The 23,260-nt window shown below is 41.9% G+C and overlaps 1 protein-coding gene across 1 annotated transcript in view; it reads left to right on the forward strand.

Moving 5' to 3' along the window:
* Nucleotides 1-23,260, forward strand: part of LOC118341280 (unconventional myosin-Ic-like) — a 60,196-nt gene that overhangs the window by 9,574 nt on the left and 27,362 nt on the right.

The raw sequence follows: 23,260 nt of genomic DNA on the forward strand, positions 1-23,260 counted from the left end.
TTTGGGGTTTAAGAAAATATAAAAAAATGTTGTATTGCGATTTTTTTTGTTGTGATATTGTATTGGTTCTCAAAAACACATTACTGTCTTTACTGCACCACTTTGCAATTAAGCTGTGTATTCACATAAGAATCTTTATGGGGCCATTCTTGTAGCAAAACCATTTACAAACATGAGTGGATCTGCGTTCAGATTTGCAAGTGCAATGTGTAGACAAATCTGTAAATGTGTACATAAATCTGTCTAGGTCTACGTGCAGTTTGAAGTGTCTCAGATGGCAGAGATGAATAGTGTGTTGGAAATGATGCATGCAGCTCTTACTAACATAAGAAGAAGGTCCAGTAGAATGGAAGGGATGAAGGTATGTGTCTGGCTGTGATTCAGACTATGTGTTACCTGTGTGTTGATGACTCACAGCATGCTGTGTATGTACAGTGTGTGTGTGTGCCTGGTTAGTTTTATCCCGTTGCTGTGGGCAGCTGCTTTAGCTTTTCCATGCGATTCTTTCCCACATCCCAAAGCTAGCCCAGCAGTAGAGCGAGCCCCGCCCTGCTGGGAATAAACGTTATGAGTGACTGCTTCTCCTCAGTATTACAGCCTTGACTGCCGTGGGACTGGAACCAGCCTGGAAATGAGTCAAAATCCACGCCAGCTACACTGCCATTTTTGTACATGCAGTGTGACTGCAGGAGCCTGGAAGTCCTCATATGAGTGAACATGAATGCTCATGACAAAATCCTTTTAAAAATGGTTAAGACGGTACTGCTTTTTTCTAGTTTCACTGTTTTGGATTATTTTCAGTTCAAAAATCTTTGATTCGATGAAACAGTTTAGGATGTAAGCATTTATTAATACAGAGCCTTAATGTACCTGGAAGTGGTGCAGTTAGTACATTAACCAGCATAATCAAGTTACAACTGCATCTACCTTTAGTAATGAGTTAAAAAAAGGTTGAAGTTGTTTTGGTCCATTTCACTGTGCATTTCCTTGACTGCCTTCGTCTCTGTGACAGGATGAAGTTAGTGTCAGCTGAGGACAGAACTGCTCATTCATGTTTACGTATCACAGTGCTGACTAGCTCACTTCCTAATCCCATTCCTGTGTACACTCTCACACACCCTCATTCAGATGAACCAGATAATACAAGATATCAGGTAATCCCATTTCTTCTTGCACATCTTCAGGCCAGAAGGAGAGGAACTCTGTGTGTGTTTGTGTGTGATGGAACGTGTGTGCCTTAAGTTCTGGGTCTGTGTTGGGTATGTTCCTGTTGTAACAGTCCGGGGATTTCACCAGGACTTTACAGCACCATTAGCCTGTGATTTTCCAGAAACCTGTTGCTTGTTACTTGAACCCTCAATCCCATGCACAATAAGAGACATTGATGTTTATTTGAATACCTATTAAGGTGAGTCATTGTATTCCATCCCTGCCTCCCACACATGGAGAAGGTAGGTGGCCATAAAAACCATTCTCTCTGACCTCATAGAGCGCAAAGTAAACAGTGTATCATCCCAAAATAGATCTGTGACGTCAGTAAAAGTACCTTTAGTGAGCAAAATATTTTCACCACCTTCAGTTATGGAGTTATACTTGTTTGTGACTTCGAGCCAACATGCCCTCGATGACGGCTCTGCGTTCACCTGTTAAGCGTGTGTGTGTGTGTGTGAGCATCTATCCCTATAATCATGACAAGCTGACCTGAGCCCTCTGGATCCTGTACTACATCATAACTGTAATTATGTCAACTCCTCTCCTGTGTACTTGTGATTTTCCAACTGCTTCCTAACTATACTGGCAGTGATGAGACACACCCACCCACTCTTGTATGCTGTGATATGACACCAAAGGCAAATCTCAGGGTTTGTTGAAACAAGGGTGCATATGGTGTGTCAGTGTTTTTGTGTGTGCTTGTGATGGGAAACTCTGGAGAATTCACCAGGCAGAAATAATCACCAAATAAATTCCTCTCCTTTACCCCTCCTCCCAACCCCTTTCATACTAAGATAAACTCTGGTTTTACTATTTTTAGCTAGCTTCATATCTCTTGTTCATGTTCAATGTGTTCAGATTGAAAAAGCCAGAATGAGGTGGAGAGAATGAGGCATTAGGTGAGGCATGAGGTATTAGGAGAAACTGGAATCTGGTGACTGGAAAATATGTGGGAAAGTAAGAGTTGGACTATGATAAATAGCATAAAATGAGCTTGATAGCTTGACCTTAAATTCCATTCAAACACAATTTACTTTGCTCAGTGGGTGACAAATAGCTGCCTTATCAGGGAAGTTCCTGCTGGAGCAGTCTTGGACTTAAAACTTCAGGATGTTTAATGTACAATTTATATTGTGAACTTATCAGGCTGGTCTGCTTTAATGGTTGCAGTGTATTAGGAGTTTTGTTGTCTTTTGTCCACACATGCATACCTACACATTTTGTACCTCAGTAAACATTTACTCCACAAGTTAAATACACAGTGATAGAGGTTTGATGAGGTAGGGGCTACTTACAGGTCTAGTTAGCAAACTATTGTAGTTGGCAAGCTAACCGCTAACACACTAGCAAACCAGGAACATGCTAGTGTTGGTCAGTCACAACCACTGTCCGAGCTTCTGTCAATTTTCTCTTTACTCGTCCATTTACTCTCCCCTGGCATTCTGTTCTGTTCTGCACATTATTTTATTCAATAAAGAGTTAATGAAGAGGGATACAAGTTTTCCAACTAGCGAGCTTGATAATAGTCAGGAAGCAAGCTTGTTAGCTTAGTCTCAGCACTTTTAAATTGGTCAACGGTAAATTTGCGCATTGAAATTGACAACGGTTGAACTCAACAGTTTGCATTGATTTACTTTAATGTCCCCCTGTCAGTGATTTCAATGATTTTTGCCATGATATATTTTTTATATCTTTGTGTGATGGGGCCTTTTGTTTACTAACAACACTGCTGTGTATTTTCAAAATTGCTCAGATCGTGTTTATTACCAAATAATTTTTTGGTAATAGGACATTAATTGCAAAAACAAGTCTTCCTGCAGGACAATAGGAGTTCTCTACAGGGTGGTGTTAGAGAAAAGTGTGTGTGTGTGTGTGTGTGTGTGTGTGCCTTGACTATGGTGATAATACAGCAGACATCCTTGGTTAAGACTATGAAGGCGTCCTCTCTCACTCTGTACCTTTTTGTTAATCTTTAACAGAATCTTTCCATGGAGCTTTGATAATGTCAGTACTGTATGAACAGGTGTGGCATTGGACCTAGAGAGAGAGAGAGAGTAAGAGGGGGATTGAGAAGATGAAGGAGTGATATGAAGTAAGTAAGAGTATGTGCTGGTGGAGTTAGAGGTGGAATGTGGGAAATGGAGTGAAAAGTGGTATATATAACTTGAGTGTCGTAAAGTTGAGAGAAGAAAAAACTAAATGTGGCATGAAAGCAGCCAGATACCAGGAGAAAGAAAGCTGCCTATAGAGCCTGAAGGAATGCAAACAGAGTTGATGAATGAGATTAAAGTAGCTGGTCCAAACTTTGACTGATACAGGTTTCTGATGGCTGATACTGACCAGAGCAATAATGAATTCATTGTCTTTACCTGCTCATTGCTATTGCACTCCACGGCAAAGTTGACACAGATATTGAAGAGTCTAAAGGACCATGTGAAGTCCTTATCAGACTCTCCCTCTCACTTGGTTCAGCCCTTCTGTCTATCCTGCATTACCTCCTGTGGAAGCCAGGTTGCTGTACTCTCTGGATGGTTAATGATCACCTGTTTTGCAATCTTTCCCATTGCTGGAGTGTCCAATTTGGGCAGTAAATGCCTGGCTGTGTGTGTGTGTGTGTGTGTGTACAAGGTTTCCTCACGTTCAAGTGTCAAATTGTTCAATCTTATCTTAAGCTCTGATACTGTTAAGGAGTCATAAATTCAATTTAAAGGCCTTGATTTTTCAGGTTTATGGTGCACTGCTTTAGTGAACAGTGTATCTACTAGTTTGCTCTTAAATGTCTATGGTTGATACACTTTTTTTTACCATGCTGGTTGCAGGACTCCAACACATTCAGGATAATTGTGACCCCTTGATTGTCATCATCTAGTCAAAATGTACGTTTTAATTCAGTCTGAATTTGTGACATTTCACAGGATCTCCAACATCACAACCTGAAGAATTGCTCTCTCAGAGAAGCTGCGTTAGTTTGCTGAACTCAAACTGGGACATCAGCATGTTAAGCCCCTTGTAGGCCACCAGGATTTCCCAGTTGTTTCCTAATTGATGTATTTTTATCCTCAACACAGCTGTGAGCCGCATACCTCCTTAACAAACCCAAATAATCAAACTCACTATCTAACATACCATAGCAGCCCTGCCCAGTCTGACTGTGACAAGTGGTTCCATGGTTGTGTGTGCGTGTGAGGGACTCTTCCGCTGCTTCAGTGGGAGAGTTTGGAACAACTGTTCTTCTGCATCAGTTCCCAGTGGGGTTAAATTGTTGCGGGTGTGGCTGTGAGCTCTGGACTTCACAGATGACATTCTTAAAGTCAACCTGAACCTAAACTATTCATTTGTCTGCTACTGCTGCTGTAAATTACAAGTGTTATGTTTAGCAGTTTAACAACATTAAACACTGAGTCAGTATGATTACTGTAAGCAGCATCCCCTACTGGTCTATCCATGTTCCTGGGTACATGGGAAACGTAGTCTTTGATTAAAAGCAATGCTAACAATACCACAGGTGTGTGGTTAAAGTTACCATCATCTCATGCATACTCTCATTGTTGCTCAGTGAATGCCTCCGTCTCTATGTTTGTGTCCTCGCCTCAGGTCGTAACATTTGATCATTATGATGGGGATGGCTGGAAGGATGGTGTGTGTGTGTGTCTGTGTGTGTGTGTCTGTGTGTGTGTGTCTGTGTGTGTCTGTGTGCTGTAAGGGTTGTGTAGCTGTCTGGTCACTGCTGGCTGACCGTAAGCAAATGACCTGCGACATCCTGAACAACAATAGTGTGTGCGCGCTCTCATTGCTTTGTTTTCTGTGATCATCACGAGAAGCTGTGTTTGTGTGTGTCTGTGTGTGGGTTTCTGTGTCAGTGGATGAAAATGAGGAGTAAAATGAGAGTGAGAGAGAACGCGGGCATGGATTTACCTGAAGTTTGGAAAGGAGTATAGTGAGTGGACATGTGTGTTTGTACCCTTTGAGCAGTTGTGTGTATATTTTCTGTCTCCGCAGCCCAACCCTTGGTAATAAATCTGTAAGGGGAAGATTGCAGAGGTGTTGCAATGTGTGTGACCAAATTGCTGAGCTATCCTTGTGTTGGGAGAGGGTCTGTGTTAAGTTACTTACTCCAGAGGTTCCTCCAAGTTCAAGCAGTTCACACATAAATTCCCACTTATTTGTCAGGTTTAATGTAGGTGGATGGTGACATGTCAGCAGCACTTTAATTAGAAACTGATGGGCTCTAAGGAGCCATCCTTCCAAACTGTCACACTTCCTTTCAAATCTTTTCTTTCACTTTACCTTTTTTCCACTTTTCCAGCAAGTAGTCCTCCCGCCCCTCTATCTCCATATCAGTCCCCTTGTGTAGAGACAGCTGAGCACTTTAATGACTCTACTGTATGTGTGTGCATACAGGTAGTGGGTTCAACTGTAGATGCCAGCTGAGGGGATCGCTACAATCCTGTCCTGCTGCATTAAGGTGTAGGAAGAAGATGGCTGTGGAATGGTAGCTGAAAAGTAAAAAGTACAAAAAGAGGCTTAAAGAAAATCGAGTCATAGACAGAAGCAGGAATGGCTTCAACATGCTGGAAATAGGGTGAGGAAGCTACTTGCAGTATTTAGAAGAACGCTTCTGTTCTAATTGTCTGGTTATGTTTGGTCCAGTGGCTCAGCTGTTATTAATGTCTAATCAGCAAAGAGGAAGTGCACGGAGTAAACAGGAAATTCAGTGTTTGGAAACATAGCAACTAAGTTCAAGCTGCTATAAGGATGAGGACTGCGTACATGTTGACAGGCCCACATTTCTTACCGTCAGTCACATCTGATTAAATACTTCCTTATTTACTTTGTGTAATCTGAACATCATTGGTTGCATTGGTGCTTGGTAACTAACTAGTGTACAAGGTGATGACAAAAGGGACGGAAGACGGAAGAGGAAGGGGAAATGCTAAATTGCACCAATTACACCAATAAAAACGTACCTCAGAATATTATATTCCATTTCTGCCAATGGAGCCTCTTAAATGTTACACAGCGGACCTTTTTAAAATCCCTCTAAAATAGCCCTCATGAGACAATAAAATTGCATCAAGAGCCTATCATTTCAACCGTTTTATACTGCAGTATCATAAGACAGGGTGAGGCACATTTCATTGCAAGAATCACTATTAAGTCAAACCATATCCTCTCAGTTTCAGTGCAGGGCCAAGAGTGTGAGTGGATTTCTTTTGGCCATGAAACAAGTGGAATTTTAAGGCTGATTATTAACAAAATATCAGCCTTGAAACGTTCAGAGTGATAATCAACAAAAGGCTATATCAGTCCCAGGGTCTATTGTGCCGCCGGTCTGTAGGGTGCAGGCAGTCCAGCATTGTTTGAACCTACAGCTAAAGCTCTTCTCCATATAAGGCCTGCAGGGTATAAATACAACTGAGAGACCCTCTATCCATAGGGGAGGAGAGGACGGAGGAGAGATGTGGTAGAAAGAGAGAATCAGAAGGGAAGGAATAACCCCGATAAAGACAGAGAGAAGTGGGAAAAGACTAGGAGTGAAGGATGAGAGAAAGAGAGGCCAGAGGAGTAAAAGGATAGATGTGTAAAAAAGGTTGTGAAAGAATGGGGGATGGAGAGGTAGAATGCTCCCAATGTTTAGAGTTCCTTCTCTGCAAGTCACCACCTGCCCTGTTGACTGGAAGGGCCTGTCGACTGTGGGAGGGTAAACCGGGTGTCTGTGTTTTCTCTTACCTCCATGTCTTTGTAAGAGTCAGTCATTAACAGGACAAAAGAGAGACATTTTGTCGGTCCATGTCATGATGTACACCTGTGCATATCCCACGGTGACACAATGTAAAAAAGTCCCATCACACAGTCTACGTGACTATATAGAACCGCTTCTGTGTATGTAGGCAAACTCACCTCCCTGTCAGACTTGTGGCCCGTCATACATTGCCTGTAAATAAGTAGGGTGTTGATTTAGAGCATTATTCCTTGGTTGGAGGGGTTATGATCAGTCTGAATATTCAGCGGGAGAGCTGCTACCAACTTCAAGAAATCTCCTCTGAAAGATTCAACCACCCACTCAATTCAGCCTAGGATTATGCTTTTATGGAAGACGCTAGACACTTTAGGAAATGCCTGCATGACCAAAGTGCTGCCACAGTGGAAAAGTGGGTGTGGGTGTGTGTGTGAGGGACAGGGAGTTTTCCATATTTGGTGTGTGTGTGTGAATTTAAAAAACTATAGCCCAGTTTCCCTTATTAACTTAATTTCAAGCCTGTTGCTTTAGTCTTTTGTCTCTCTGACTAACATCTGTTCACAATGGAAACATCTCACTCTGCTTTGGTCGGGTACACATGGGCACACACACACACACATATTGTGGTGATTCACTTAGCCCAGAGCTTTGAGGGCAGCAGTAGAGAAACACTAAGTAGGTTGCAGAGAGAAAGAGGAACAGTTTGACTGAGTGTATCTGGCCCCTGGGAACCCCCTTGTGTCAATATAGGGCTGGGCCACCATAGGCTGACAGACTAGCTAGCTATGTCAGAAAACACACACTCACACACTCGCACATCCATTCACCCTCATTTATTGTAATTCCTCCTTACTGTGACACTTTCACCATCTGTCACCAACTTCCTGCCTCTCATCCTCTTTCTTGATACTTCTCTTTCGTCGTATTTCTCTCTCTCTTCGGCCCTCTCGTCTCTGTTTCCCGACTCTTGTTTTGCCGCCCACATGGCTTGCATTCTTTCGCTCTGACATCACAGCCGCCCTGCACAGCCATTTATATTTTGTCTTCTCTCTTTTTTTTTTTTTGTCTAATTCTCTTTGGTCCCTTGCCACATTTGCCAGTCCTGGATCCCCCACTCCCTTTCCTCTTGACATATTTGTCTCTTTAAATATTTGCAAGAAACCATCCAGGTTGTCTGATTTTTGAAGGCTGATACAAGACTAAAGCAAGCGATTGTGGATATCTTGCACCAATGTGTTAGTAAAAAGACTAGAAAATGGGAAAGGAGAGTGAGGGGAATATCAAGATCTTGTATGCACGAGTGTCTTTTGGTCGGTGAGGGATGCATGCAGATTTACAGCGACTTTGAGCGGGCATTTAATGGTTCAAAGTGGCCCCTTGAGACACTTCGGGGTGTCCTGTTCTTTGATTGGTAGCCAGTGGGTTAAGGTTCCATCCCTCTCTGGTTTTTCTCTCGCAGCTTACACTGAGAGCAGAGCAAAGAAAGGCCAAAAGTTCATGCAATATTTATTGTTAAAGCTATTGTAATGACTTGTATTAGTACTGATTACAAGACTGGTTTTGTTATAGTGGAAGAACCTGTGGAGGGCCAGGAAGAAAGCCAGGCCTGCAGGAAAGTGACAACACACAGACACAGCCGGAGAAAGACACGCAAGGACGAGATTACAGAATAGTGCTCATGATGCTTTACAATGTTTGGAGGGATTCACAAAACTGACAAACCTTACTTACCACTTAGCTTTAGAGCTGATCTTATTTCCTTGCTTTTAGTTAATGCTCCTTTCATTGAGATTTGCACATGGTTGTAAGACCCTATAAGCCAAGGATCTACCAGAGACAGTGTGATATTGATAGGTTATTGGACAGTCTCTCATCACATAACAGCAAAGTTGACCAATAAGCCAAAAATCCCCCAAAACTAGGTGTGTTTCTTTAATTTATAGCCCAGCTTAGAGGCGCAGACATATTGTTTTTGGTTGAAATCCAGCTATAGCGTAATTCTGCCCAGTGGGACTGAGGTTTTAGATGACACGTAAGACGATTCTTGAGGATTTTGTAATAGAGACGGGTGGAGTCATCATACGGACTGTACTTTGGTCAATGTTCTTATAGAGGTCATTACTGTAGAAGGGAGTTTAGTTTTATCACTTTCAACTGATGGAACCAAATGTAAACCTTTATTTTGTTTTCCCATCTTGTCTCTACTGTAGATGTGCTAACTTTGACATATTTTACTATCTGCTGCTTTTCCATTACCATTCCAACCCTAATCTTTCTGGCATCAGTGATGATTTTTGTGCATGGAGCTATTAAGCAACAAGGTCTCATGCTGTATTACTGATGTTATAACCTCTCAGCATCCCTAACGGCTGCTATTCGTCAGTCTGATGAAACCTTTACAGCATAGAATGAAAATGGGCCCATTCAACCTTGCGATCAAGGGTGTGCGCAATATGATGCAACACTGCGCCACAGATAGAGAGCTCATCCCAGAAGCTTATAAGTCATGTGAGAGCTGCTGCCAATTCTAGGCTTTCACTGATTTAGGATTTTTAAAGGTAATACTTCAGCTTATAGCAGATACTGTATTCGTTAATTATACATTTAAACTAAAGGTACCATGTGGAGTTTTATTGTGAAAAAAATGTTTTGTTACTTATGTTTACATTCATTGTTTCTTACCAAAGTGCATTGTGTGTATGCTAGAGGTCTTACAAACATGTAGAATGCATCTCCACAGGGTATCTTTAAATAAGCAGGTGAAGCTTGGATGTCACACTGGCTGGTGATATTTATTACCATATTCAAGTATATAACAATAATTTTAAGAAGTCAATAGTTCCTCTCTCTTATTAGTCTCTCTTATTAAGTGAATGGTATTTATTTATAGATATTGTCACTGCTCTTGGTTTGTTAAATGGAGAAACAGCATACTTAGCACAACATATTTAGCATTGGTCTGTTAACCGTGTTGCACATGCCAAAATGAGGAAATCCTGTCTGGGAGCAGTATGACTCAACTCTATTAAGCAATATTTGGTGCACATGAGTCATTAGTATGGGCACGGAGTTTGACTTATTGAATTAAACATGTCCAGGACGCTGTGATAGCAGAGGATGTGGAAATTGACACGCTGCATTGTGGGTGCCATGTGTGGCATTGTAAATATTCGCCCACCAAATAATCAAGTCTAGAAATGATCCTTCTTTAGCTGGACTCACTCGAGCTGCAATAGAAAACAACACTGCAGATGAGCCTTTTACAGACCAAGGTATTGCAGTGCAGTACAGTGCAGTTTGGTCTTAGCTTCTAATAAATATGGCAGATTAGTGTGGCATGATGTTACAGGACGGCACATTCCCAAGCCTTATTTCTGGACCGCAAAAGACGGAGAGTGGAAAATTGCTATTTATATCCAAGATAACTCTGAACACACTTTGCTGGAGAGGAAGTGACTGGCGAAAGAAGAATTTTAGGGGAGGGGAAAAGAGGAGAGAGAAAGAGAGAGAGAGAGAGGGAGCAGGAGGAGAAAGTCAAGTTCCCATTTTTGATTTCCCACGGAGTCGAGGTCACATGCATTTCCCTGAAAGTGGTCAGTGGGATTTAAGCTTTTTTTTCCCTTCTTCCCTCAATCTAAACAACATGATGTTTAATTTGGTGTTTTCTCCCAATGTGTGTGTGTGTGTGTGCTCGATACAGAGGCAAATAAACATAGAGCTTTCAATAGGAAGGAACTAGAGATATCAAGCTAATTATATAATTTTTTTGGGCTTCTTTTAATGACTCTAAGCTAAATGCACACATTTGGGTATATTTGGAGTATTTTGTAATCCCTGCAATCATTAACCCTGTAGTGACCTCACCTCCCTGAGCAAATACAATAACAAATGTGAAGCACCTGCTTTGGCACTGCCGGCTGGTTGCATATGGCTTTAGAGCCTGTAGTTAAGAAGCTCCTTCGCTGGCCAAATGGCACATAATACAATGTTTGTTCGTTTCCATGGCTTTATGCCCCTTCATAGTGCTGTCATGTCATATCATTTATAGCCTCAGAACTGTAAAAGACAGATTGAATATGCTGTATTGTAGTCTCAGCTGGTGTGTGTATGCAAAGGGATGTCAGGCAGTATGTGGGAGGAGAGGACATACTGTATCTGGTACCAGTGAATTATTAGACTGATAATAATTTATTCTTCTGTCTAATATATATATTTTTTGGCTCATTCTTTTGGTGTTTCTGAATTCCGTTCCAATCTGTGATGAGTCCACTAAACTTTATAGAGTTAACTTTGGATGGAAGAAGAAGTGGGATAAGAAAAGTGGATAAGAAAGGGTTAAAGTCTGACAGCTGACTGAGATACTGGTGGTCAGATACAGCCCCTCCTTCCTCCAACTCGGTGCAAATATGCTGCCTCAGCATGAGCCTGCAGAAACACACACACACTCAGACACACACCTTTCCAGTCTGCACACTTGCCAAAAGTCCGTTTTAACCGGAGAGACATCAGCGCAGACGAATAAACTAATAAATCTAGCTGATATGTTGGGTGTTTAACAACTGCGACCTTCTATCTTCTCTTGTATCTTTGTTTCCTGCTGTCTGTCCAGTGTATTCTCACACAGTGGTGAGAGAGACACACACACACACACACACAAACACACACAGACAGAGGGAGAGAGAGCGTCTGGAAAACATTACTCAGATTCCTGCAGCAGGGGCTCTGATTATACTGGCGATGAAGAGAGAGAGGGGAGTGAGAGAGGGGGGGTGGCATCAAACAAGGTGTATAAAGTTTAATCTCAGACACTGAGCCCAGTACAACGTGTGTGTTTTCTCTTCGTCACTCCGAGCATGCAGGGAGAGGGAGATGGAGTTATTTTCAGGCATTTTGATGTCTGCCTCAGCAAAAACCTAATGGCTCCTTATTGAGTTTCATTTAGATGGTGGGTGACCAGTAGAGGGCAGTGTGGAAGAGGAGGAGTGTGTGTTGCTTTCCCAGGGTGTGTTCTCCTATATTGTCCCTGTAGTAACTATTTGAAAGAGTAGTGAACCTTTTTGCTGCTGTTGCGGTCCACAGTTAATGATCTGAAGAGCTGTAATGGTAATCTTTTGCTCAATGTACCAGTTACCGTTTTGGAAAGAACCTTTGTGCTAACTGAAAGACCCTTAAAGGATGGTTTTCTTTGTATTGAGTGGAGTGCAAGGAAGCATTAATAAAAGACCTTGAATGAGACTTTACTTCGGGTATGTGAGCCTCAGAGCTCCGTCATTTCCAAATTCCCACCAGCTTTTAGAATTCAATAAAAACCCTACTGGACAGACACAGCTCTCTCTTTTTCAGGTGTATGATTAAGATAGTTAAAAAGGACCTAAAGATATGGAATATGTAGTACCAGTAAGCCACTTGGATTGGATTTATGGGCCTATTCTCTTAGATCAGCAGGAAGGAGTAGGTCATCCTAATGAGGCCTATAAAACCTGGCTTTCCTGCTGTTGCTTTGCTCTTTGAAGCTGCAGCTTGTAGCCTCTTCCACCATAGATTACAATGTCCCACTTCGTCCAGCATCAGGAACTCTTGAGGTCTCTTTGATGTCTGAAAGCCTTTCAACAATATGTCCTTTGGTTTCATGTTTGTCCATAAACTATATATTGTAGTGTTTCTATCCCTACTTTTTATTTTAATGAAAGGAGATACTTGCTACCATAGACACCCGTCTCTTACACTCACAGTCCCTGGTGTTGTTAGTTGTCTCTATTTGACAGTTTTGAGAAAAGGAATAGTACAACATTTTCAGAAATCTCCTTATTGGCCTTTTTTTGCCAAGAGTTAAATGAGATGTTTGATATCAATCCCACATCTGTCCGCAGGGCTCGAAATGAACTTTTTGTCCCACAACTGTCCCAAATTCTACCTTCAACTGTCCCAGACTTGACAACCATTGTCCCAAATTTAAGTTCTTTTTTTCATTCTACTTGACAAACATAGTAAACAACTTTGTTTCAGTTTATTTATAACTGTTTGATCAATTAATGCATCACTGCAAACTGCAGTACAAATGCAAACCTGTGTCTAATGGGTATACAGCAATGGAAATGTACAGAAATGCCTTTTGAACATTATTCATTCATTCATTATTATACAAACTCCATACAGGCACATTTTATATTTGAAGTAGAAAAAAAAAAAGTTTAAAAAATGTAAAAAGGGAGGGAGAAGATCAAACAAACTATTTAAATATTTACAAGCTCAAACTAACTGTGTACATATAAGCTAAAGGAACACCATACTCCACAGATCTGGAGAGAAAGAGTGAGAGGAGGTCAAATGGGACCACACCACATCCACTGAGACATTGACACTGTGCAGGCTATTCATAGGAATCAATTACAATACAATATATTTGAATGTATGACTATATTTTCCTATTAGTGTCCAGTTGCTTTTTAGAAAATGAAAGGTTGCCTAGAGGATCTGAAAGAGTCACTAGAAGTTGAGCCCAACACACGCATGTTTGATATATATTCCATAACACATGAACGTAATCATTTCATTTGTAATATGATATGATCCCACAATAGTCCCACACATTGTGTCTTTGTGTCCCAGTTTTTTAAAGTTTTTGTACAAATTAAACACACAATATAGGGTGGTAGTTTGTTTTTGTTACTTTTGGACTGAGCCCAGTGAGCTGTTTCTCCCTGATTTCTCTTTGTTTTTATGCTAAGGTAAGCTAATCATTTTCTGCTTCAGCTTCATATTCTACAGACAGACACCTACTCTTGGCAAGGAAGCCAATAAGTGCGATTCCCAAAATGTCAAACTGCTCCTTCAAGTTAGGGCAGCCCAAGTTCAAATGGCTTTCTCACCCTCAACAAAAAACCAAAGTAAGCAGACACTTCAAACTATCCCTCATTAATGTCTGTGTATTAGTCCAGCAACTGTAGTGGAAACTTGTCTTCCTCTTTGTTCTCATCAACACACGCCCATTGCCTGCTAAGATGTCAGATGTTATTAGTGTTAACAAGCAGATGCATTAGACTGCCGAGGCCTTTGATCTGCAGAGGGGTGTGTATGTGTGTGTGCGACTCTGGTCTGGAGTGATTACACTCCCTGTAATGATATTGGACTAATGATGGGAAGTCCTTGTGCGTGCATGCGTCCGTCATTGTATACGTGTATGTGTGTGTGGGTGCGTGCTGAGTGTGTGAGCTGGATGCATCAAGAGCCATATTTATGACAGTGGGACTCTTAGCCGCTGTCTGGTTTCTGCTTCAGCTTGTAAGTGGGGGGAGAGCAGGGAGTGAAGGAAGAGAAGAAAGGGAGGAGGCAAGGAATAGGAAACTCGTTTTGCTTACATAGATGATTATTTATTGGCTCATGCTGCATTTACTACTTACTTAAAGTTTCCCTTTTTCACACAAGCACGCTCGGTTGCACACACACACTCTTTACCCCTTTGGCATCAGGACAACTTTTTCCTTTCTCATCCTTTTTTCTCTCCAGGGGTGGTTAGGGCCAGATGTGTGTGTATGCATATGATATGAGTCTTGTTAGCTCTGCTTCCCTTCTCTTACGACCAGAGAGAGCAAGAAAAATCTGAGGAAGTATGGTAAGTTTTTTAGCATAAGTGCATTGAGGAAAGGGCAACAGGGAAGAAAAGCAGAGAGAGAGAGAGATAGGGAAGGAGGGGGGTTATGTGTCACCTAACACAGGGACTATTTCCTCTGGAGGGAGGGAGGGAGGGAGAAGAAAAGTGGGTGAATGAGTGGCGAGCAGGGGAGACAGAGTGAGGTGTGTGCGAGCAGCAGTAAGAGGAGAAGCTATGGCAGCTGGGTCTCAGGACGGAGGGGAGAGCTTCTAAAAACAAACCCTCGGCTAAATAGTGGTGGGACGCGGCGCTGGAGGCCACATTCTTATCGCTGGACTATAGCCGCGGCGGGAGAGAAAAAACCCTGTCCCAAAATCACTTGAGAGCAGGGCAGGAGCCATGAAGTACAGACCTTTGGTAAGACACCTAGACGCGTTCGCCTCGCAGAAAAAGTCAGGCAGAGCGTGGGGGAATCTGGACCCTCTTTTATGGTTGAGGATTAGTCAAGAATCTCTTATCTACACACGCAGGTTTGCATACAAGACTGTGAAAGGTGAGGAGTTATGTGTCAGGCTGTGGAAGTGGGGGATGGAGTTCATTGGAGTGGAAGGGAACGTTTTTCGGAGCTGCTTTAGTTGTATCTCCTGTGGCAGTGGAATTGCGTAACAACCTTGACAGTGAACTTGAAGGACGCAGGTGAGAGAGGGAGAGGGACAGGTGAGCCTTTCTCATGTTTACCTTAAACTGTTGTTGCTCACTCTCCTTGAGCTCAGCATCCTCCTTCACCTTGACTCTGTATTTGTCGCGTTGATGTCAGAGCTATCTGATTAGGAACCTATTTGATATCCGAGAAGGTGTGCCCTCATCGCCGTGTGTGTGTGTGTGTGTGTGTGTGTGTGTGTGTTTGCACTGCCCCAGGGCGAGGCAGTCACATGGTAGTGTTGTGTGGTCAGGCAGCATTCTTTGGCATTCACTGAGAGTGAGAGTGAGCGTGTTAATGAAAAGAGTGTGTGATGTATCAGTCTTAAATCAGACTTTAAGACCTCCTTCTTGGATGTGAGTGTTTTCTCTTGCCGATAATAGAATCCGCTGGAACTTGTTTCTCAGCAGTTACACTTGTATAGAGCTATTTACCGTCACATTTTGGCATGTGCATATTCACCCATAAGGATTTGATCCATTTTTATAAGGCCCCTTGCTCCTACAACAGCGTGTGTGTGAGATGAGGACAGAGGACGGACAGATTCGTCAGGAGAGTACAATGCGAAGAGAGATTCCTGACACAGTTGTCATTGCTGCCTGCAGGGCATCTGCCTTTAGTTCAATAGGTAGTTTATGTTGGGCTCGCCTTACTCTCTCCAGGCATCCAGTCACTTTCTAGACTGCATCAAGTCAAAGTCACGATGGAGTTTGACAAGTGAAAAGCTTGTGAATGGCTCGGTGATATTGCTCGTTGTACCTGGAATACAAACCTAATGACTTAAAACTTCAAAACTGTTTCTTCATGGAGTATCGTTGGGGTCGGGTAAGTTAGTGTTACTAAATTCCTGCGTGTAACCGACAGACTCATAAATGTCTCATAACAAAAGATTTAATTGTGTTTTGAAGGTTAAAAGTAAAGTTAGTTATCCAACTTAAAGTGACAGAGTAAAGGTCAGTTCACTTTAAGCTAACGCTTCCTAAGGTTTCAGTGTTCAGTTTTCAGTGTTGTTTCAGCCTGCTGGAAAAGCTCCTAAGGCTGAGTGAACCCAAGATGACACTCAGCTGCCTGTCCATTACAGATGAATGAAATCTCTTATTATTCCAGTTCTAACTTTTTTGTGTGCCAGTACTAATATGAGATGCTTTGTATCAGTAGTTTTGGGTGTGTGAATGTTACATTTTGGATTTGATAGTGATGCCATATAGCAACATTTCAGTCCTACACAAGGATATATTTGTCCTGTTTATTGTATTGTCGTAATTAGTGATGCAAAATGTCAGTTGTGAGAAAAGTGGGACACTATAATGTGAATCCACAGGAGGGAAGTTGTCCGTTCACTTGCTCCCTGGCCCTCTCCAAGGAGATCAAAGTCCAGGCTAGATAGAGTGGCACATCTGGAGCTGGCAGGAATGCAGCAGGGTGGCGACTTGCTCAGGAACACTTAACCATGGTGGGTCCTCAGTGAAGCAGTGACCAAATATGATATATGAAGTACTCCCAGACTCCCAGCTGCTGGTTGTGCTGTTTTTGCCTACATGTCCTCACATAGACTGCTTCATTTCTGCAGCCTGCGGGAGGCTCCGCTAGCTCGTCCCACCTGTCTGACTGCTCTGCACAGCCTCTTGGGATGGAAATAAACATGCTCACTGCGAAGCCTGGAGGGGCGTTTCCATGGTAATCATAATCAAAATGTTAATAAGCTTGGGTCCTGTGCAGGTGTGGAATGGGAAATGCTTCAGTGTTGATATGTAATTTGCACTCACCTGCAGCACACAGACAGAACCATAGGGCATTGTCTTCAAATGAAAGTCAGACTTTGACAGATAGCTACCTATGTTGGAATGTGCAGTGATTTGTTGGACACTTCCTTTTACAATAAAGCCTGTGGTTGGCTTGTGGTCCCATCAAAACCAACAGGCTATAATCGGCTCTTGCGTGGCTTCTGTTATCACACTTTGCATCGCTGCATTTTCACAAGGCCTTGTCATGCCATGTCTCTACAGGGTGTCCACGGGCTCTTAAATCCAGTCATCTGAATTTAAAGCTGTATCATGTTTTAAACATGATTTGATGATGATTGATGGTAATTGACTGGATTCATAAAGTTATTGTTACTTGTATATGCATTTTTCAGTCTTACCTTCAAATGTGTTTTGGGAAAAATTTGTATTGATCATTCCATAACTACAAAACTAACAGAACCAATAGTGATTTTCCTTCATATTCCTCCTACTTTTTTGCCAGTGTGGGTGTAAAATAGGTCTTAAATTGCATTCATACTGGTCTTAAAAAGATCTTAAAAAGTCTTAAATTCAACCTGTTGAAACCTGCAGAATCACTTCATGCCCCTTTCTTTCCACCAGCTAGTGCAGAACAGATGAGAGAAGAGGAGAAACCGGTGCCAGACTGATTCATAGTGGAAAAATGTAGAAAAAGGGCAAAACATTCTGAGAGTAGCTAAGCATTTCTTCATCAGAACCACACGCCTCACTCATTATAAATCTTACACAAATCATGTGAAACAGAAGTCAGAAAAAGCCATTTTTCAACAGTCAACAGGACTGACTGCTACACTCTTTTTGCATATGTAACCTGGATCTTTTACATGCTTAAATATTGAATTCCAGTTGGTTTCGGTGCTCTAGGGCCTGATTTGTTTATTAGCTGTTCGAGTCCCGTCCAGTCTGAAAAAGACATACTACATGCAAACCTGTTATAGGCGTCTGTGAGTGGTAAATCATCACATTTTTTTATTTAAAATATTTGCTCTGCAGGGGGTGTTTCAAACTGCACACGAATACCCCTGATCCCTCACCCTAACCCTGGGTTTGAGGCTTACAATTTTTAGCCCCTCCCCCAATTACTTACTATAATAAAAGACCAGGAAAGGGATATAATCGTGTAATCTTTGGCATTTTATGGCTTAAATGATTAAACATTCAGCAGAATTGTTGCAGAATAATTTTCTATGGACTATTTACTCTACCTTCAAATCATTTACGTGTAACTTTCTATACTAGATTTTAGCCTACTAAAAAATCTATGCAAACGAGGGAAGTTGAGTGACACCTGCAAGATCCACTGCCATCTTTTTATTTATGGTTGCCATGGAAACGCACTCTTGAATTAGTGGTGGACACATACAGGTTTTTAGCTCTTAAATGAAGAGGACGAATAAACTGAAATTGTTTTTGGACAGAACTAATGCTCTTGACGAGTTTGTATAAAGTTCAGTGAAGCTAACACTTAGATTGGTACTTGACAACGTAAGCCAACACAAATATGCAGAAAAGGGGAAAATGTTACAAACTTGTGATACTTGCAAGTTTAGATGGGTGTTATTCTCATCATTATCCGCCCACGCTTCCATCATGAGCACTGTGTGGTGCACTGAAAGCAGCGGGTTAGATGAGGTTTACATAAACAGTGTGACATCTGAGCTCTGTGCGCGCACCCGAGGCGATGTAAAGGTCAAGCTGCTATTGTTCACAGGCTGGCTGGATGATAAAAATCCCTCTGCTTTCTCCCCCTTTCTAAGCTTCTCTTAGATGTGGTCGCATTTTCAACCTGTCATTTGAAAGAGGACGGAGGCACTAAAGGGAGGAGAAAGCCCAGGAATAACAAACCTCCTATGTTAGGTGCTGGTACAGAAAACACGAGGTTCAAGATACAGTGATTAAAAAGGGTGGGGGACAATACTAGCTGGCATGAGGGACAGTATTCTTATGGATCAGTTCTTGGAGGTGCCAGTTTACATGCTGATAAAATGTAGTGGTCTAGCAGTAATTTTAAACAAATTATATGAGCATACCTCTAATCTCTGTCTACTCCACATACATAGCCTTGGTCTGGGTATCAAACCTTAATTATTTTCTGAGAATGTGTCTGTAGCACAAAGTATGGTCTGTCAAGTACCGACTACTGTACTGTCAGCTGGAACTGTCAGTTTGTTTACTTATTCTTTGATCAGATAGTTCCTGATGTAAGTTTTTATTTTGCCAATGTGTTTTGTTGAACATACATGGTTATATTCCTCAAAATAAGGTAAATAATATTTTATCTATATTAAAACTCGGGTATCATATTGGCAATAGTATAACAAGACTAAAAGTCAACAGCTAGCAGCTTTGTGAGGCTGTGCTCAGAGCTAAATGCTAACATCAGCATGCTATAATGCCAATGCTAGCATGTTTATCTTCAGCAGGTGTAATGTTTACCATGTTTACCATGTTTACCATCTTAGTTTTGCGTGTTAGCATGCTAACATAAAGGTTTGGAGAAATACTCAAAACTGGATGGTTTTAGACTGATATACTGGGCCAATACTTGCCTTTAGAAAAATGTAGCAATCAGTCACTCACTCTTAATCGCTGCTATGAATAATGTGCTGCAGTTTTTTTGACATATTTATTGGTACCGGCGCTGTGAAACTCATACAACTCCAACTAGTATAGCTGGAGGTCTTAGCAGAGAGTTGTACCTCTTCAGGTCTCCCTTCAAGCCTCCTTGTTTGCTGCACAGGATTTGGAAAACATGACGACATGTCGGAACCGGGTAGGCACGTACTTGGCGTGTTCCTGAGACCGGGTGGAGGTCCGGTGTGTGGAACTGCACGCAGGAAAGCCAAACAGTCAAAGTGGCATTGAGAAACAATGAAGTAATGGAGCGAGAGAGGGCGAGAGGCTGAAACAAGGAGGGAAGGTGAATGAGAGATAGAATGTATAGACGAGGAAGAGGAGGGGTTGGTTTCTTTCCTCCCAGGCGCCATAATATTCAGAGGGTTTTGTAATAAACTATGACATCTTAATGTAAATGTGTGTCAGTTTTGCAGTGAATTCTCTTACCTTTGGACCAAACACCCACTGTCTTGTAATTCTTTCCCAGGAAAAACCCTCTGCTACACAGGAAGTCACTGGTTTCATATGTGTGCAGCTGCAGCAACAGCAGAGAAAAAAGAATGAGTGCAGAACATTTTCATCAGCAGAAAGTTCATAATAAAATGGTCAGAATAGTGCACATACTGTTTGTTTGACAGGAGAGAGGAGAGGGACTGGTAACACAGAAAGTTAGTCACGCATACTCAGCTCTCAGGGGTCAACACACACACACACACACACACACATCTGCAGTTTCTTTGCTTTCTGTAGAAATGTGTGAAACAATAGGTCACCAGAGCTCATGGCGTCCAGGGGTGAGAGAAACATGGACGTGTGGGTTGTGGGACATATGAACCCACAGATCTGGTATTAATGCTTGTAATATTATTGATACTTGTAGCGATACCACACGGGTGCAGTGCATTCCAAAGCTGTTTACTTATCCCTTCCTTTATAAACTCCAATGCTTCAATCCTGCTTGGTTTTGCAACAGCCATGGTTACTGTGATAACAGTAATTGTTGTTTAATACATCAGAAATACAACTGCAGAGCAGCTGGTCCATCTGTTTACACTGCAGACAAACAAACTGACATTGTTTTAATAAAATAGTCAGTAAAAATAATTGAAAATGATAGGATTTCGTTTCATTTATTGGACAGGAAAATAAATAGATATGCCATAGTACATGGTGCGTGCACTCTCACCAGGTGAGCTACCTGGGTGCTCCCAGGTGAATGCTATGTAAATGCTTTAATGTGAAGCAGCAGCAGTAGGAAATCTGAGATCTAATTACAAGAAGTAACACTGGATTACATACATGCAGTGTTTCCTGTGAATATCATGCAATTTGAATAGAGTAGCAGTGACAGCGCCACTAACAATGAAATCTACTATACAGAGGAAGTGACTGAATGTAAATACATGTCATGGGCATTTCTGAAAAAATGCTAACCATAAATAATGTCAAAAGCGGGGTTTGATTTCATAAAAAGCTTAAGGATTATAAGTTTAAATTTAAAAGGAAACCATTAAGCTTTGGGTGTATTGTTATCCACACCTATCACTTCTGTCGGCGTGTCGGCTTCCTTTCCGCACCACTTGCCACCCTTTTTGTGTGGTTGGACATGTGGTTTGCCTCGAAGCGGCATTTAGTCTCAGACAGAGACATCTGTGAAGCCTCTACAGGTGCTGAAGAAGCCTACAGTGACTGTAGCCAATGTGTAATAAAAAGCATTGCTAATATTCACTGCACATTCTATTTATAGTCACTTTAATCTGGGAGCAGGGTCTTGTAAAGTTGAACAGTAAAAGCCTTCTCTCTTCTAAAGAGATGAAATCAAATTGTCCACACTTTGGATTAGTGCCATTGTGTCCTTGTGAGGACACAAACATGCTCACACACTGTGGATTAAGAAGCGCCGATGAAAGCTTGAGTCATCGTCAGATCATAAAGATTAGAGGTGAGTCAGCTCCAACAGCCTCCCTCTGAGCCAGGCCGCTTGCCTCTTTGGAAGGCTGTAAAGATAAAGTACAGGGGTGGTTCAGTTAATTAAAGAGCGTAAACATAACACACAGTGCTAGCTAATGATATTAGGTTTATAGGGACCTGCTGTGGTGTCAGTTCTGTTTCCCCTGAACTTGTACTGTGGACTTCCAGACATAGAAGATCCACACCGGTGTCCCATGGCTTCTCCCCATGTGTGGAGCACCATGGGACACTGCAGTTCTGCTTTGAAATCCAGGATCAAACATATTCATGCATGCTTGTGTGAAATCCGATCAAGATGTTGTGCGTGTGGGTGTCTGTTGTGCAGTGAAAAGACAGGCGCTGTGTTGTTCAGGGAATTGCTGTGTGGAATTTCAGGGAGTATTGTTAACTTTCCAGTACAGTTTAAATGGAGCGATGCTGCAGGACTGGAGTCAGAACCTGGCATCCATCATCTCCTTCTCTTATTTTTTTTTCTCCTTCCTCTAACACCTCTCTCCTCTGTATTTTTCCCTCCTGTCTCACCCAGTGCTAATTAATAAGTTCTCTCCTCCCTCAAGCTTTCTCTTCTCTTTCTCTCTCCATCTCTTCTTTGTGGTCTCCTGAGGGATGAAGACTTCTGTACTGCATAACACAACAACAACACCTGCTGTACTTTGTGTGCGTGCTGTGTCTGTCCCCGTCCCTGCACTGGCCATCCCTACCTCTACCCTCCAGCTCCAGAGTTTGTTTCAGTTCTGTCCAACTCACTACGTCTTAAACATGGATATGAGCGATATTCGCAATCTTATGCGTAAAACTCAAGCCTCTATTCTAGAAAACGGCTTCCTGGGCAAAGGCGTCAATGATCTTAACCATGTAAGTGTTATCTTCACTTCTGATTCTTCATGCGCTGTATATTTTTAGGTATATGCAAACCTGGGTGGGGCTCGGTACAGTTTGGTTGAAGTGACACATTTTTCAACCACATTTTAGGTTTGGTTCATCTCAACTTGTAGAACCGCTGAGATCATCTTCGGGGCTGTTTTAAAGAAAACTAGACGGTATACATACCATCTAAAATCTGCACTTCGTTTTATCGTATGAGTCAGTGTGAGGTCTGTGAATGGCTTTTAGACTTCAAACAGTGGTTCATGGCATTGGTCTGAATGTGCTCTATTGTAAGATGAAAGCTGTAGGGGGGTCCTAAAAGATGTGATGAGATCTTATGGGACAGGAAGGACTTAATGAACCTCTGAAGTTTACTGCACACAAAAATGGTTCTACATCTCCGCAAACATTGGCTCAGTTCGTGTTAGTGATTAGGGGTTTTTTCCAAGGCCGATTGCAAACATTTTTGGGTTGAAGCTGATGAAAGATGATAATTTGTTCCCACATCTAGGGTTTAAATTTTAGATTTTAGAGGTTGTGGCAAAGAGACTGTGGGCCTGAATATAAACCATAGAACACTGAACCTCAATGAATTCCCTGAAGAATACATATTCTTGCATACTTCTGGTTCAGCTGTTGAATTAGATTCAACTCAGGATATGGTCCTCTCATAGACAGTGTGGTATTGATCAATTTTGCAATACATTTAAAATTAAAAACAACACAGACAACAACGCAGTGCAGCCAGCCAATACAGGAACTCAAGGTCAACTTACTGC

The sequence above is a fragment of the Morone saxatilis genome, unplaced genomic scaffold (genome assembly GCF_004916995.1).
Source record: "Morone saxatilis isolate NCDOM2014 unplaced genomic scaffold, NCSU_SB_2.0 Contig8, whole genome shotgun sequence".
Classification (NCBI taxonomy): domain Eukaryota; kingdom Metazoa; phylum Chordata; class Actinopteri; family Moronidae; genus Morone; species Morone saxatilis.